The sequence below is a fragment of the Chelonia mydas genome, chromosome 1 (assembly GCF_015237465.2).
Source record: "Chelonia mydas isolate rCheMyd1 chromosome 1, rCheMyd1.pri.v2, whole genome shotgun sequence".
Classification (NCBI taxonomy): domain Eukaryota; kingdom Metazoa; phylum Chordata; order Testudines; family Cheloniidae; genus Chelonia; species Chelonia mydas.
In genome coordinates this window covers 98,123,118-98,135,879 of record NC_057849.1, presented here as the reverse complement: position 1 = coordinate 98,135,879, position 12,762 = coordinate 98,123,118, and the positions used below count along the sequence as shown (strand labels likewise).

General features: G+C 43.5%; 1 protein-coding gene across 4 annotated transcripts in view; it reads right to left on the bottom strand.

Annotated features, from left to right (window-relative positions):
- Positions 1 to 12,762, bottom strand: part of UBAC2 (UBA domain containing 2) — a 162,665-nt gene that overhangs the window by 24,700 nt on the left and 125,203 nt on the right. The window lies entirely within an intron of this gene.

Genomic DNA, 12,762 nt, shown 5'->3' with positions numbered 1-12,762 from the left:
GCAGTCTCTTCTCAAGAGAGGCACACAAGCAGAATAGCCAGGGGGTTGCAGGTCAGAATTAAGAGAGCTGTCTGGGGAAGCGTGCATAACACTTGCCTACACTGTGCTTCTTAAGCCAGTGCTATTACTGAATTTTATATATCAAATCTGACACGTTTTCCAGAAAAATACAAACTAAATAAGTTACAGGAAATAGAAAAATACAGATAATATCCATATCCTGTATAAAAAGCTTATTAACTGCAAACATAATTGCAGGGGTAACAGCTGTAGAAAGATAGTTACAGCATGATTTGATGCTGAAGTTCTTGATTCCTCTAACTATATTTCTATAAAAAGGAAAAGGCAAACTTAACTATTCTATCCAATCTAAATTCCAGATATTAACTTATTAAGCGCTGGGAACCTATACATATCTACTAAAACAAATGAGCAGCAAACACAGCACTGTACAAGGCAGAAAATACGCATTCCTAAATAAATCTGATGATGGAAAGGTTTAAACACTTAGCAAAAGAATGACCATAAAAACCTAGCCATAAATTAAATCCAATTATCACCCATCAACATCGTGAGGCAAAGCCCTGCAATTTGTTGAAAGAAAGAAGTGATTGGTATGGCAGATGAGGACCTGCTATATAATAATTTTGTGAATATTGTATGTGACCTAGTTATTGAGATAGACTGTACAGCTATATTAGGGTTAGTGTAATGTTTATTATATGCCTATATTGCTTTAATTCAATGGGGGCTGTCACCTGGAATGGAAGACAGTGGCTCCCAGATAGGAACATCCCACAACACACTTGAAAGGCAACGGGGAAAACTGTTAGATTTGAGGATTCTACATTCTATCTCCAGCAAAGTTGCAAGCCTTGTTTAGCCAATGCTGGAAGCTAACAGATCAAAGGGTTATAAACAGCTAAAAAGCTATTTGGGTCCTGCAAGAGCATATCAAAGACTGAGCAAGATTTGAAGACACTCTCCCCAAAGCAGTGAGAGAGAACTGGTTTGTGAGTTAAGGGATCAGATTGTGCCATCCAGACCACAGAGGTTTTGGGGTGTCTAGTGGAATCTTACACCTACCAGGAGCCCCATGTGGTAGATGGCTAGACACCTGGTAAGCTAGACATATGTAGAGAAACCAGGAGAGGTAGAGGTGCAGTAATCCTGGTAATTGTGACAACTGGCTACTAATTTAGAATATTTTCTATGTACTATAGTAGCACCCACTAGTGCTTCTATACTTATGGGTTTGTCAGTTTCCATGAATAAGGTTTAGAATAAAGAGTGAAGTCAGGAAAAGAAAGTGCAGCAGGCTCATTACCTGCATCAGTACCCAGAAAATTTAATATTTTAATGAATTAAGAGCCTAAATTTTTAAATTTATGGAAACGTGTCAGTAAATTGCAATCAGAAAAGTGGGGACATACTTCTGGACTACATCTATGGACTTGGACACATTTGAACAAACAGGTAAGAATATCTGAGTAAAACTGAGTTATCTACTTTTGGGAACATTTCTATTTAAAATGGTGCATTTTAGAAGCAAGCACAAAAGAAGCCAATCTCGGTAGCATCCAAAGAGTTTTTATACTTGGCAAGCTTTGAGTAGCAAGCCCCTTTTCGGAAAAAAACTTTTGCTAAAAAGAGAGGTCAGAGAATAAATTTTTATCCAGCTGGATAAGTAAAGAGGCAGCACCACTGGCCACACAAATTGATATTAACTACAGTTATTAGAATTCTTTACAGTTTGCTCCTAAAGCCCTATATGTTACAGCACTCAATGCAATAATAGCATATGAAAAGGGTTAAAAGAATGAGTGCATGCCCCCGAACCAGGGTGGTTGTGAGCTACAGTATTTAAGATTTTATTTCACGCTCAGATTGGAGGCACCCAAGTGTTTTATTTGCACAAAATAGAATAAAGTCCTTCATGTGCTCTAGATTCCCCTGGTGGTAGCTGGTGCATGCATTTGACTATCGTCTTTTCAGTTATTGTTGCTGTAGGAAAGGCAGGCCTAAGTAGTGAGTTTTGCATTTCTCTCTGAAAGTAGACAGAAATGCAGTCATTCTTCCCCTCTGGGAGGTAGTTCCATAGTCTTGGCCCTGTAGCTGAGAAACACTTGTCTCCTGCTCTCATGAACTTCATTCTTGAGGATGACAGATTTGCAGTTCCCGCTCCTACTGAGGGAAAGACACCGAAGTGTGGGCCCCTTACTGAATGAGGGAGGCAACCTAGTGACAGAGGATGTGGAAAAAGCTAATGTACTCAATACTTTTTTTGCCTCTGTCTTCACGAACAAGGTCAGCTCCCAGACTGCTGAACTGGGCAGCACAGCATGGGGAGGAGGTGACCAGCCCTCCGTGGAGAAAGAAGTGGTTCGGGACTATTTAGAAAAGCTGGATGTGCACAAGTCCATGGGGCCGGATGCGCTGCATCCAAGAGTGCTAAAGGAGTTGGCAGATGTGATTGCAGGGCCATTGGCCATTATCTTTGAAAACTCATGGCGATCAGGGGAAGTCCCGGACGACTGGAAAAAGGCTAATGTAGTGCCCATCTTTAAAAAAGGGAAGAAGGAGGATCCTGGGAACTACAGGCCAGTCAGCCTCACCTCAGTCCCTGGAAAAATCATGGAGCAGGTCCTCAAGGAATCAATTCTGAAGCACTTAGAGGAGAGGAAAGTGATCAGGAACAGTCAGCATGGATTCACCAAGGGCAAGTCATGCCTGACTAATCTAATTGCCTTCTATGACGAGATAACTGGCTCTGTGGATGAAGGGAAAGCAGTGGACGTGTTGTTCCTTGACTTTAGTAAAGCTTTTGACACTGTCTCCCACAGTATTCTTGCCAGAAAGTTAAAGAAGTATGGGCTGGATGAATGGACTATAAGGTGGATAGAAAGTTGGCTAGATTGTCGGGCTCAACGGGTAGTGATCAATGGCTCCACGTCTAGTTGGCAGCCGGTATCAAGTGGAGTGCCCCAAGGGTCGGTCCTGGGGCCGGTTTTGTTCAATATCTTCATAAATGATCTGGAGGATGGTGTGGATTGCACCCTCAGCAAGTTTGCTGATGACACTAAACTGGGAGGAGAGGTAGATACGCTGGAGGGTAGCGATAGGATACAGAGGGACCTAGACAAATTGGAGGATTGGGCCAAAAGAAATCTGATGAGGTTCAACAAGGACAAGTGCAGAGTCCTGCACTTAGGACGGAAGAATCCCAGGCACCCGCTACAGACTAGGGACCGAATGGCTCGGCAGCAGTTCTGCAGAAAAGGACCTAGGGGTTACAGTGGACGAGAAGCTGGATATGAGTCAACAGTGAGCCCTTGTTGCCAAGAAGGCCAATGGCATTTTGGGCTGTATAAGTAGGGGCATTGCCAGCAAATCGAGGGACGTGATCGTTCCCCTCTATTTGACATTGGTGAGGCCTCATCTGGAATACTGTGTCCAGTTTTGGGCCCCACACTACAAGAAGGATGTGGAAAAATTGGAAAGAGTCCAGCGGAGGGCAACAAAAATGATTAGGGGACTGGAACACATGACTTATGAGGAGAGGCTGAGGGAACTGGGGATGTTTAGTCTGTGGAAGAGAAGAATGAGGGGGGATTTGATAGCTGCTTTCAACTACCTGAAAGGGGGTTCCAAAGAGGATGGCTCTAGACTGTTCTCAGCGGTAGCAGATGACAGAACAAGGAGTAATGGTCTCAAGTTGCAGTGGGGGAGATTTAGGTTGGATATTAGGAAAAACTTGTTCACTAGAAGGGTGGTGAAACACTGGAATGCGTTACCTAGGGAGGTGGTGGAATCTCCTTCCTTAGAAGTTTTTAAGGTCAGGCTTGACAAAGCCCTGGCTGGGATGATTTAATTGGGGATTGGTCCTGCTTTGAGCCGGGGGTTGGACTAGATGACCTCCTGAGGTCCCTTCCAACCCTGATATTCTATGATTCTATGAAAAAGGCCAAGAGGCTGGGTGAGTGAAGAGCACATCGGGGAATGATAAAATCCATGAAATGAGGCGTGGAGTGTTACTGTGCAGGGAGAGAATGAGAAAGTTTAAATTTAATACAGGATGCAAAGTGAGAATCAGTAGAAGAATTTGAAGAGGAAATCACATGCAAGCAAGACAATCTTTGCATCAGGCTTTTGGAATGACTGAATTAAAGCAAGATGGGTATCAGAGAGGATGAGATTACAATAACCAAGAAGGATTATAAATGAGGTGTGAAGAAGTTATTAGCTGCTGGGATCAGACTTCAGAAAATTTGTAGAGAAGAAAGCACAAGATCTGTTAACATATGAATGTGCTGGAAGGAGAGACAGAAGACATGCTAAGGCGTGCAGGTCTGAATGGTAGGAAGGGTGGCGGTCTTGTCCACAGTAATGTGAAAAAGTGAAGACAGAAAAGGGTTAAGGAGGGGAAATAATAAACCTGGTTTCGACCAAGTTGCGCTTGAACCTCAACATGCTGCACTGTGTGCTGAAAAAACAGTCTCCAGCTGCTCCCTGCAAGTTTTGGGCCTCCACTTTGCCGTTTTCTACCTCTTTGCTACATCTTATGTGCCTATTTCTGTGTTCAGAAACAGTGTCACCAGTGGCTGGTTGCAAGGCAGAAGCTCCTCATCCAGCTATTTGTAGCTCAGCCACCTGTCTGCCTGCACGTTTTTCAGTGGGAAATGAAAGTCATATCCAGTCTCTGTTCAGAGGCTGATGTACGGATGCGATAGCTCCTCCCCTCTTCCAACCAATGCTTTCACTTGAGCCTGGTACCCAGCAAGAGGAACCTTAAGGGGCTGGAAAATGGAAGATATGAGGGTGGAGGAGACCTGGCAAAGGGAGGGAAAACAAAGCAAGAAGATGGAGTAGCCGTAGGAGGGGACCTTAAAATCCCAGAACCCTACCTTGAATAGAAGGAGGAGAGAGGCTGAAGAGTTAGAGAAGTAGAAGCAGCCACCCCTTCAATCCTAAAGCTCCAGAAGGCACCAGCCAATGGACCTAAAAGAACTTCCCCTGCTTGCTGGTTCTGCAGAGTGACTTTGTGGCAGGAGGAGGACACTCAGGGAAAGGAGGTAAAAGAAAAGAGAATGTGATCCAGAGAGTAGCTGGGGAGAAGAAAGATCCAAAGAAGAAAGACTGGGGATGGGGACAAAGAGACATGCAGATAAGGGAAAAGAACACATGGGATCGGGGGGAGAGCTGTGATGGGGAGTACAAGGCCCAGACTGCCCAGGAGAGAGGACTGTCCCAATGAGCCCCCACTCTGATACACCTGTAGCATGTGTCAATCAGAGAACTTGTAGGCTAGTCAATTTTATTTATTTTCAAGAGTGTGACTATATACAACATAAAATTTATATTAATCTTTCAGAATTTTGGAGAGGGTGGAAGCTAAAGAATTCTTCATCTATGGAGCAAGTTCACCAACAGCCAGCATTATGGGCGTGAAAAAACAAACAGAAAATGCTGTGGTTATTGTATAGAAAAGAAATAGCAATTGACATAACAATGCTGTGGTAATTATAGAAAAGAAATAGCTAGCAATTGACATAACTTAAACATAAGTTGTTTAAGCACAGTAGCCATAGTAACCAGCAACCAAGACAAGACCAATCATTTAACTACCATAACAACTACAATTTTTAAAGAAAGACTATTATATGCAGATACCAGTATCAATCTATCAGTAACAATTTATACCATAATTCAAAAGGAGGTAGAATCATAGAATCATAGAATATCAGGGTTGGAAGGGACCCCAGAAGGTCATCTAGTCCAACCCCCTGCTCGAAGCAGGACCAAGTCCCAGTTAAATCATCCCAGCCAGGGCTTTGTCAAGCCTGACCTTAAAAACCTCTAAGGAAGGAGATTCTACCACCTCCCTAGGTAACGCATTCCAGTGTTTCACCACCCTCTTAGTGAAAAAGTTTTTCCTAATATCCAATCTAAACCTCCCCCATTGCAACTTGAGACCATTACTCCTCGTTCTGTCATCTGCTACCATTGAGAACAGTCTAGAGCCATCCTCTTTGGAACCCCCTTTCAGGTAGTTGAAAGCAGCTATCAAATCCCCCCTCATTCTTCTCTTCTGCAGACTAAACAATCCCAGCTCCCTCAGCCTCTCCTCATAAGTCATGTGCTCTAGACCCCTAATCATTTTTGTTGCCCTTCGCTGGACTCTCTCCAATTTATCCACATCCTTCTTGTAGTGTGGGGCCCAAAACTGGACACAGTACTCCAGATGAGGCCTCACCAGTGTCGAATAGAGGGGAACGATCACGTCCCTCGATCTGTTCGCTATGCCCCTACTTATACATCCCAAAATGCCATTGGCCTTCTTGGCAACAAGGGCACACTGCTGACTCATATCCAGCTTCTCGTCCACTGTCACCCCTAGGTCCTTTTCCGCAGAACTGCTGCCGAGCCATTCGGTCCCTAGTCTGTAGCGGTGCATTGGATTCTTTCATCCTAAGTGCAGGACCCTGCACTTATCCTTATTGAACCTCATCAGATTTCTTTTGGCCCAATCCTCCAATTTGTCTAGGTCCTTCTGTATCCTATCCCTCCCCTCCAGCGTATCTACCACTCCTCCCAGTTTAGTATCATCCGCAAATTTGCTGAGAGTGCAATCCACACCATCCTCCAGATCATTTATGAAGATATTGAACAAAACCGGCCCCAGGACCGACCCCTGGGGCACTCCACTTGACACCGGCTGCCAACTAGACATGGAGCCATTGATCACTACCCGTTGAGCCCGACAATCTAGCCAGCTTTCTACCCAGGTACATCAGGTAGCAATCTGGATGATCCAAGCTCAAACCCTACTGTGGATTCATTCTACTCCTCCAAATGTTTGTGTGTCCAAGAGTACAGAAGTTCTATGAGTTATTCCACTGCACTCCATGTTACCCTGGGTTTGGGGCATAACAGCTAGAGAGAATGGGAAAGGAAATGGAAATTTTTCAAAGAATAAATGCCAATGAACCTGTTTCCATAGAAAGTGCTCCAAGAAAATCCTGCTTTAACAAACCATTGAACAACACAGAAGGAAAGAATAAGGAGTTGAGAAAATCTTTTACACTCCTAATTTTTGGGGTAGCAGAGAGTAATCAAACGTATTTGCCAGCAGCTGAAGACTTTTTTTTTCCAGTCTCTTCCACTGTGATGTTCTCTTTTTTTCAGTTCTTCCACTCTATTTTTTCAATTTCTCTCTCTCTTCTCTTATTTTTTCTTCAGAATTATTTTATTGTACCCCTTTGGGACTTACTCTTCAGGCTACTGCATTATCCTGTTGTTTGCTAATTTTGCTTTGGTCAAGTCTTTCTTTCCCTTTTCCCTTCAGTTTATTATTCTTTGAGGTATTCAAACTTAAAGAAGAAAGGTGAATTAAAACTCCCCCTTAAATCTCCTCCTAAATTTTGGGATTTAAAGTTGAACCTCTTCTCCCACCTAAATTGCAGTCTTATTGCGTTGGATTGTCTCAACTTGCTGGGCTCATTGCAACAGTTTCTGTATTTCTTCTAGAGAACTGAAGTACAGATTTGCTATGAAAAGTGATTATAAAAACGATACCTTCTTAGGGATAGATCACAGCTTGTCCTGTTTGCTGGGGTAAGGGAAAGAGCATAAGGTAACTCCTTACTCCCTTGAGCTGGTGCACCATACCTTTCTGCATGCAGAGGAAAATCGGCTACTCAGAACTCCTATGTTCCCCACCTTCGGTAAATAGGTGGGAATGGGCAGGTAGGGTCAAGAAGTGCATGGAACCTTGACTCCACTTCCCCAATGCACCTGGTGATGTAGCTATACTGGTATGTAAGGGTGTATATGCTGCAACAGGTCACACCTGTCACAGTTTACTCACTCCTGATGTAACAGGGAAATCAGGAGGGGGATTGAGAGTCCAGAAGTCAATCTTCCTCTTGGGCTGGTTTGGGGGAAGCATAACAATGTGCTTGCTCTAGACTACCTCACAAATTGGCATTCTCCCAGTGTGTATTCAGAGCCATATTTGCTGACTTTAATTCTTTTTTTAAATGTATTTGCTACCTTCTACTACTGTCAACCTTACAGAGCCAATACAGCTCAGGAAGAGTGAACCAGATTCTCTTATAGTTTGTATATCACCAGTAGATTATTATCTAGGTTTCAGAGTAACAGCCATGTTAGTCTGTATTCGCAAAAAGAAAAGGAGTACTTGTGGCACCTTAGAGACTAACCAATTTATTTGAGCATAAGCTTTCATGAGCTACAGCTCACTTCATCGGATGCATACTGTGGAAAGTATAGAAGATCTTTTTATACACACAAAGCATGAAAAAATGGGTGTTTACCACTACAAAAGCTATCATGATATCATACACATTGTAAGGAGAGTGATCACTTTAGATAAGCTATTACCAGCAGGAGAGTGGGGTGGGAGGAGAGAAAACCTTTTGTAGTGGTAAACACCCATTTTTTCATGCTTTGTGTGTATAAAAAGATCTTCTATACTTTCCACAGTATGCATCCGATGAAGTGAGCTGTAGCTCACGAAAGCTTATGCTCAAATAAATTGGTTAGTCTCTAAGGTGCCACAAGTACTCATTATCTAGGTTCTAACCGTCAGGTCACCTGTGCAACCCCACTGTCTTCAGATTACACACCCAGTTACACCTGTGCAACCTCACAGTCTTCAGATTACACACTTAGTTACACCTGTGCAATTTTACTGTCTTCAGATTACACACTCAGTTACACCTGTGCAACCTCATTGAAGGCAATGGGTTTGCATAACAGTAACAACATAATCTGAGGACAATGTTAGACCTCAATCTTCTATTTATTTAGGAAGTTTTAACAAGTTTATAAATCACTGCTATGTAAATATCAGAAACAATCATTACAGCAACAAGCTTTTTTTCAAAGAGACATTATACAGGAATATAGCCATCAGATCTTTCTATTAAATAGGATGTTACTATATTACACAGTAAGAATCATTACAACACCCAAGATACGTTGTTTCTAGTGATTTTATTAAATTGAGTGAAATTGCTATATATATATTTAGCAGATCAGGCATATCTATCAAATGTTAACCGTTAATAATATTGGACAGGTGCTTTTTTTGTTGCAGATGAATGTAGTTTGGTTCAACACAAATTTTAAAACATTCAGGTATTCAATCATGAATTGGACCATTTTTCATTTTTGCTTCAACACATACTGGAATCTCTGAGCCCTGCTTTTGGTGATTTGACTGGCATCCAGTAAATTCTATGAGTCAAGAAAAACTGGTTACTAGCTTTGCATACCAGACCTTTCTAAAGTTTTGATAGATTAACTCCATTGCCTTCCCTTCGTTGACTTTGCTGGGCATTCACTAATATAGCAATAAGGGACTCAAGGACAGGGGTGAAAGTAAGTTAGAGGACTCACCGGTAAGCCGGAGTCCTAAGCAGGGGGCGTGGCCTCAACCAGAAGAGGCGGAGCCTTAAATCCCCGGGCCCTTTAAATCTTGATTTAAAGGACCAGGGCTCCAGCTGCGGTAGTGGCGGCTGGGAGCCCGGGACCCTTTAAATCACTCCCGAGCTACCAGCTGCAGAGGCGGCTGGGAACCCCGGGGCTCAGGGGCGATTTAAAGGGCACAGGGCTCCAGCTGCCGCTACCGCAGAGGAGCCCCGGGCCCTTTAAATCACTGAGGAGCCCTGGGGGCTCCTGGCTGCCACCACTACCCCAGGGCTCTGGGCTCCGGCAGAGCTTTAAAGGGCCTGGGGCTCTGCTGTGGTAGCAGCTGCTGGAGCCCCGAGCCCTTTAAATCCCCGCCTGAGCCCTGCTGCCCGAGCCCTGGGGTAGCGGCGGCTGGGCTCTGTCGGGGATTTAAAGGGCCATGGGGCTCCAGCCGCCGCTACTGCCCCGGCCCTTTAAATCCACTCTGGAGCCCCACCGCCGCTACCTCAGAGCTCGGGCAGCAGGGCTCAGGCGGGGATTTAAAGGGCTCCAGGGGGGGTAGCGGCGGCTGGAGCTCCGGGACCCTTTAAATCCCCACCTGAGCCCTGCTGCCTGAGCCCTGGGGTAGCGGCAGTGGGGATTTAAAGGCCCGGGGCGGTAGTGGGGGCTGGAGCTCCAGGGCCCTTTAAATCCCCGCCAGAGCCCTGCCGCCACTACCCCAGGGCTTCGGAGGCAGGGCTCAGGTGGAGATTTAAAGGGCCGGGGCGGTAGCAGCAGCTGAAGCTCCGGGGCCCTTTAAATCCCTGCCACAGCTACCCCAGGGCTTTAAATTGCCCTCTGGGAAAGCCGGTTCCGGTACGGCGCACCGGCTCTTACCGGTACGCTGTACTGGGCCGTACAGGCTTACTTTCACCTCTGCTCAAGGATATGAGTAGGGTATTGGTGAACATGTCATGTGCATTATGAAGTGGTAAGCTAAAGGCTAACTCCCTTCTTATTTGACTGAAGTGCATGAATAACCTCGTAATGGGAACAGTGGTTATAGCGGAAGTGTAGGGCAAAGAAAAATTAAGATATGCTATTAAAATATGGTTCATTTTTGTTTTTTTAAAAACTTTTTCAAAAACTATTTTTGGTACGAGGTGGATTATTCAGTGCATTCTTCCACAATAGAAAACAGTTCTTAGGAGAAGAACAGGACAAAACAATAAGGACACATTTTTTCACCTACTATTTTGAATGTATTTACTATTTCTTTTTAATTTTTTAAAATCCTTTTTAAGGTTCTCCTGATTACTTGGGTCCTTTCTGCCTCCTTTTATTTCCCAGAAGTTTAGCTACCCCTGTTTGTGGCCAAACAGCCACTTTCAGTTTAGTTTCTCTTACAACAACTAACTTTGGAGCATTGAACAGTTCCTAGTTTAGTTTTTACAATAAACACTATGTTAAAAGTGATTGCTGGCAGGGCAGAGAAAACGGTTTGCAACTGTTGGGGTTGTACAACAAGACAATTTAATAAAATTAAAGTGAAGCTAACTATGAAGAATAGAATTATGTTACCAGGAAGGTAAATGAGGGACTGACACTAGAGCTGTTGTAAATTGCCTTAGGTAAAATTCATATAGTGTTAACACACAGTACAGGACAACCCTGCAGTACATTTCTGCAAAGGGAAAGACTAGCTTACCCAGGAGTACTTTTCAACCCAAGCTGTGATTTTATCTAGCATTTTATTTAGTGTATTCCCTCAGCTCAGTTGTTATTCTCCTTTTTAAATACTAAGATCACTCTCATATAAACTATCTTCCCTTGAAAATGATACCCAGAAATGCCAGGAGGGCCAAACCCCTCATGTTTTCCCCACATCTTCAGACAGACGTCATCCTATTGACTCTTTTAGGCTAAATTAAATTCAATAGTAGATAGAAGAGAAGTCTATCAGTGTTTTCAACCCTAATGCAAACCACACTTTTAAAGCAACTAGTTTTAACCTTTTACATTAGTGCATCTTGTTCATTCAGGCCAGATCTTTCTCCTCCTTTCCTTTCCATACTAGCACCACCTAGCACATAACATAGAAGCTGAATGTACTAAAATTCAGAGGGATAAAATGCAATTCAGCTCTCACACAGACAATTATTCATTCTCATGTAGCTTGTAGTTAAATTACAGAAACCAGAGGTTCATATGGATCCTACATGTTCACCTGGCTTTATTACTAGACTGCCAATATATGCCCCCTAGGAGAAATGCAATTCGAGGCACCAGCTGCTTTATTTTACTGTCTTACATGGACAAGTAGATGAGCATCTGCCCTTGTCCACGCCATCAAAACTGAGAAAAATAAAGAGACTAACAATCTAATTAATAGGCAAATAAAATGTAAGCACTAAAAGCAGTAACAGGAAAGCACTGTGGTTGACGTCTATAGGAAAATTAGAGATCGAGAATTTTTTGTGCTTTTATAAAGAAACAAGCCTTGTAAAATACGGGTGATGTAATCCCTCCTATTTACCCATGCAAAACACCTAACTACAGAGCAGATTTTCAAACTCTCTGAAGAGGATGGTAACTTTTTTGACTGCCAGCATGGTCTGGAACAACAGGACACGCTGAGTTTTAATTGTGGCTCTGTCACACACCCTTGTCAGCCAGGCCTACTGGTCCAAGTAGTAGTGGTCAGAGGCCAGGAACAGCACCAAAGGTCAGAGCTGTAGTCAGGAACCAGGAATCAGAGCCAAGGGTCACAGCCAGGGCCAGGAGTCTGAGAGTGAGCCGAGAGGCTGGTCCATTGCTATGGCTGGCAGGGAAGTCCACCTTTTTGCATAGACATTTCCTGGAACTCCTTCTGGGCTTAAAAACGGTGCCTGGACCAATCCGGAGCCATGAAAGAAGCTGTCAGGACAGCCTCCTGAGGTACTACTTCCTGTGGTCTTTATCTCTGCAGGATCATCTATTGACAATGTACAGAGGTCCAACATGGCTGCTGCGTAGCAGCACAGAGGTAATGGCTATCAAGCAACCTGCAGTCCTGGGTTCTAGTCCCCGCATAACCTCACAACTGTGGGCTTTGATAAATCACTTCATATCTCAGGCTCATTTTGCTAGTGGTAAAACAGTGCAATGTCACCTACCTACCCCTAAGTTGTTTTGTGAAAATTATTTCATGTCTTGTAATGAACTTTAGTAATATAAAACCTACATAAATGTTCGCTAACATTACAGAAGTCTATGAAATAGTAATTACATAATTCCAACAGGGAATTTTTTAAAAAACAAGACTATACTTGTTCCTAAACTAGATCCACAAATTATGATTAATCAAAA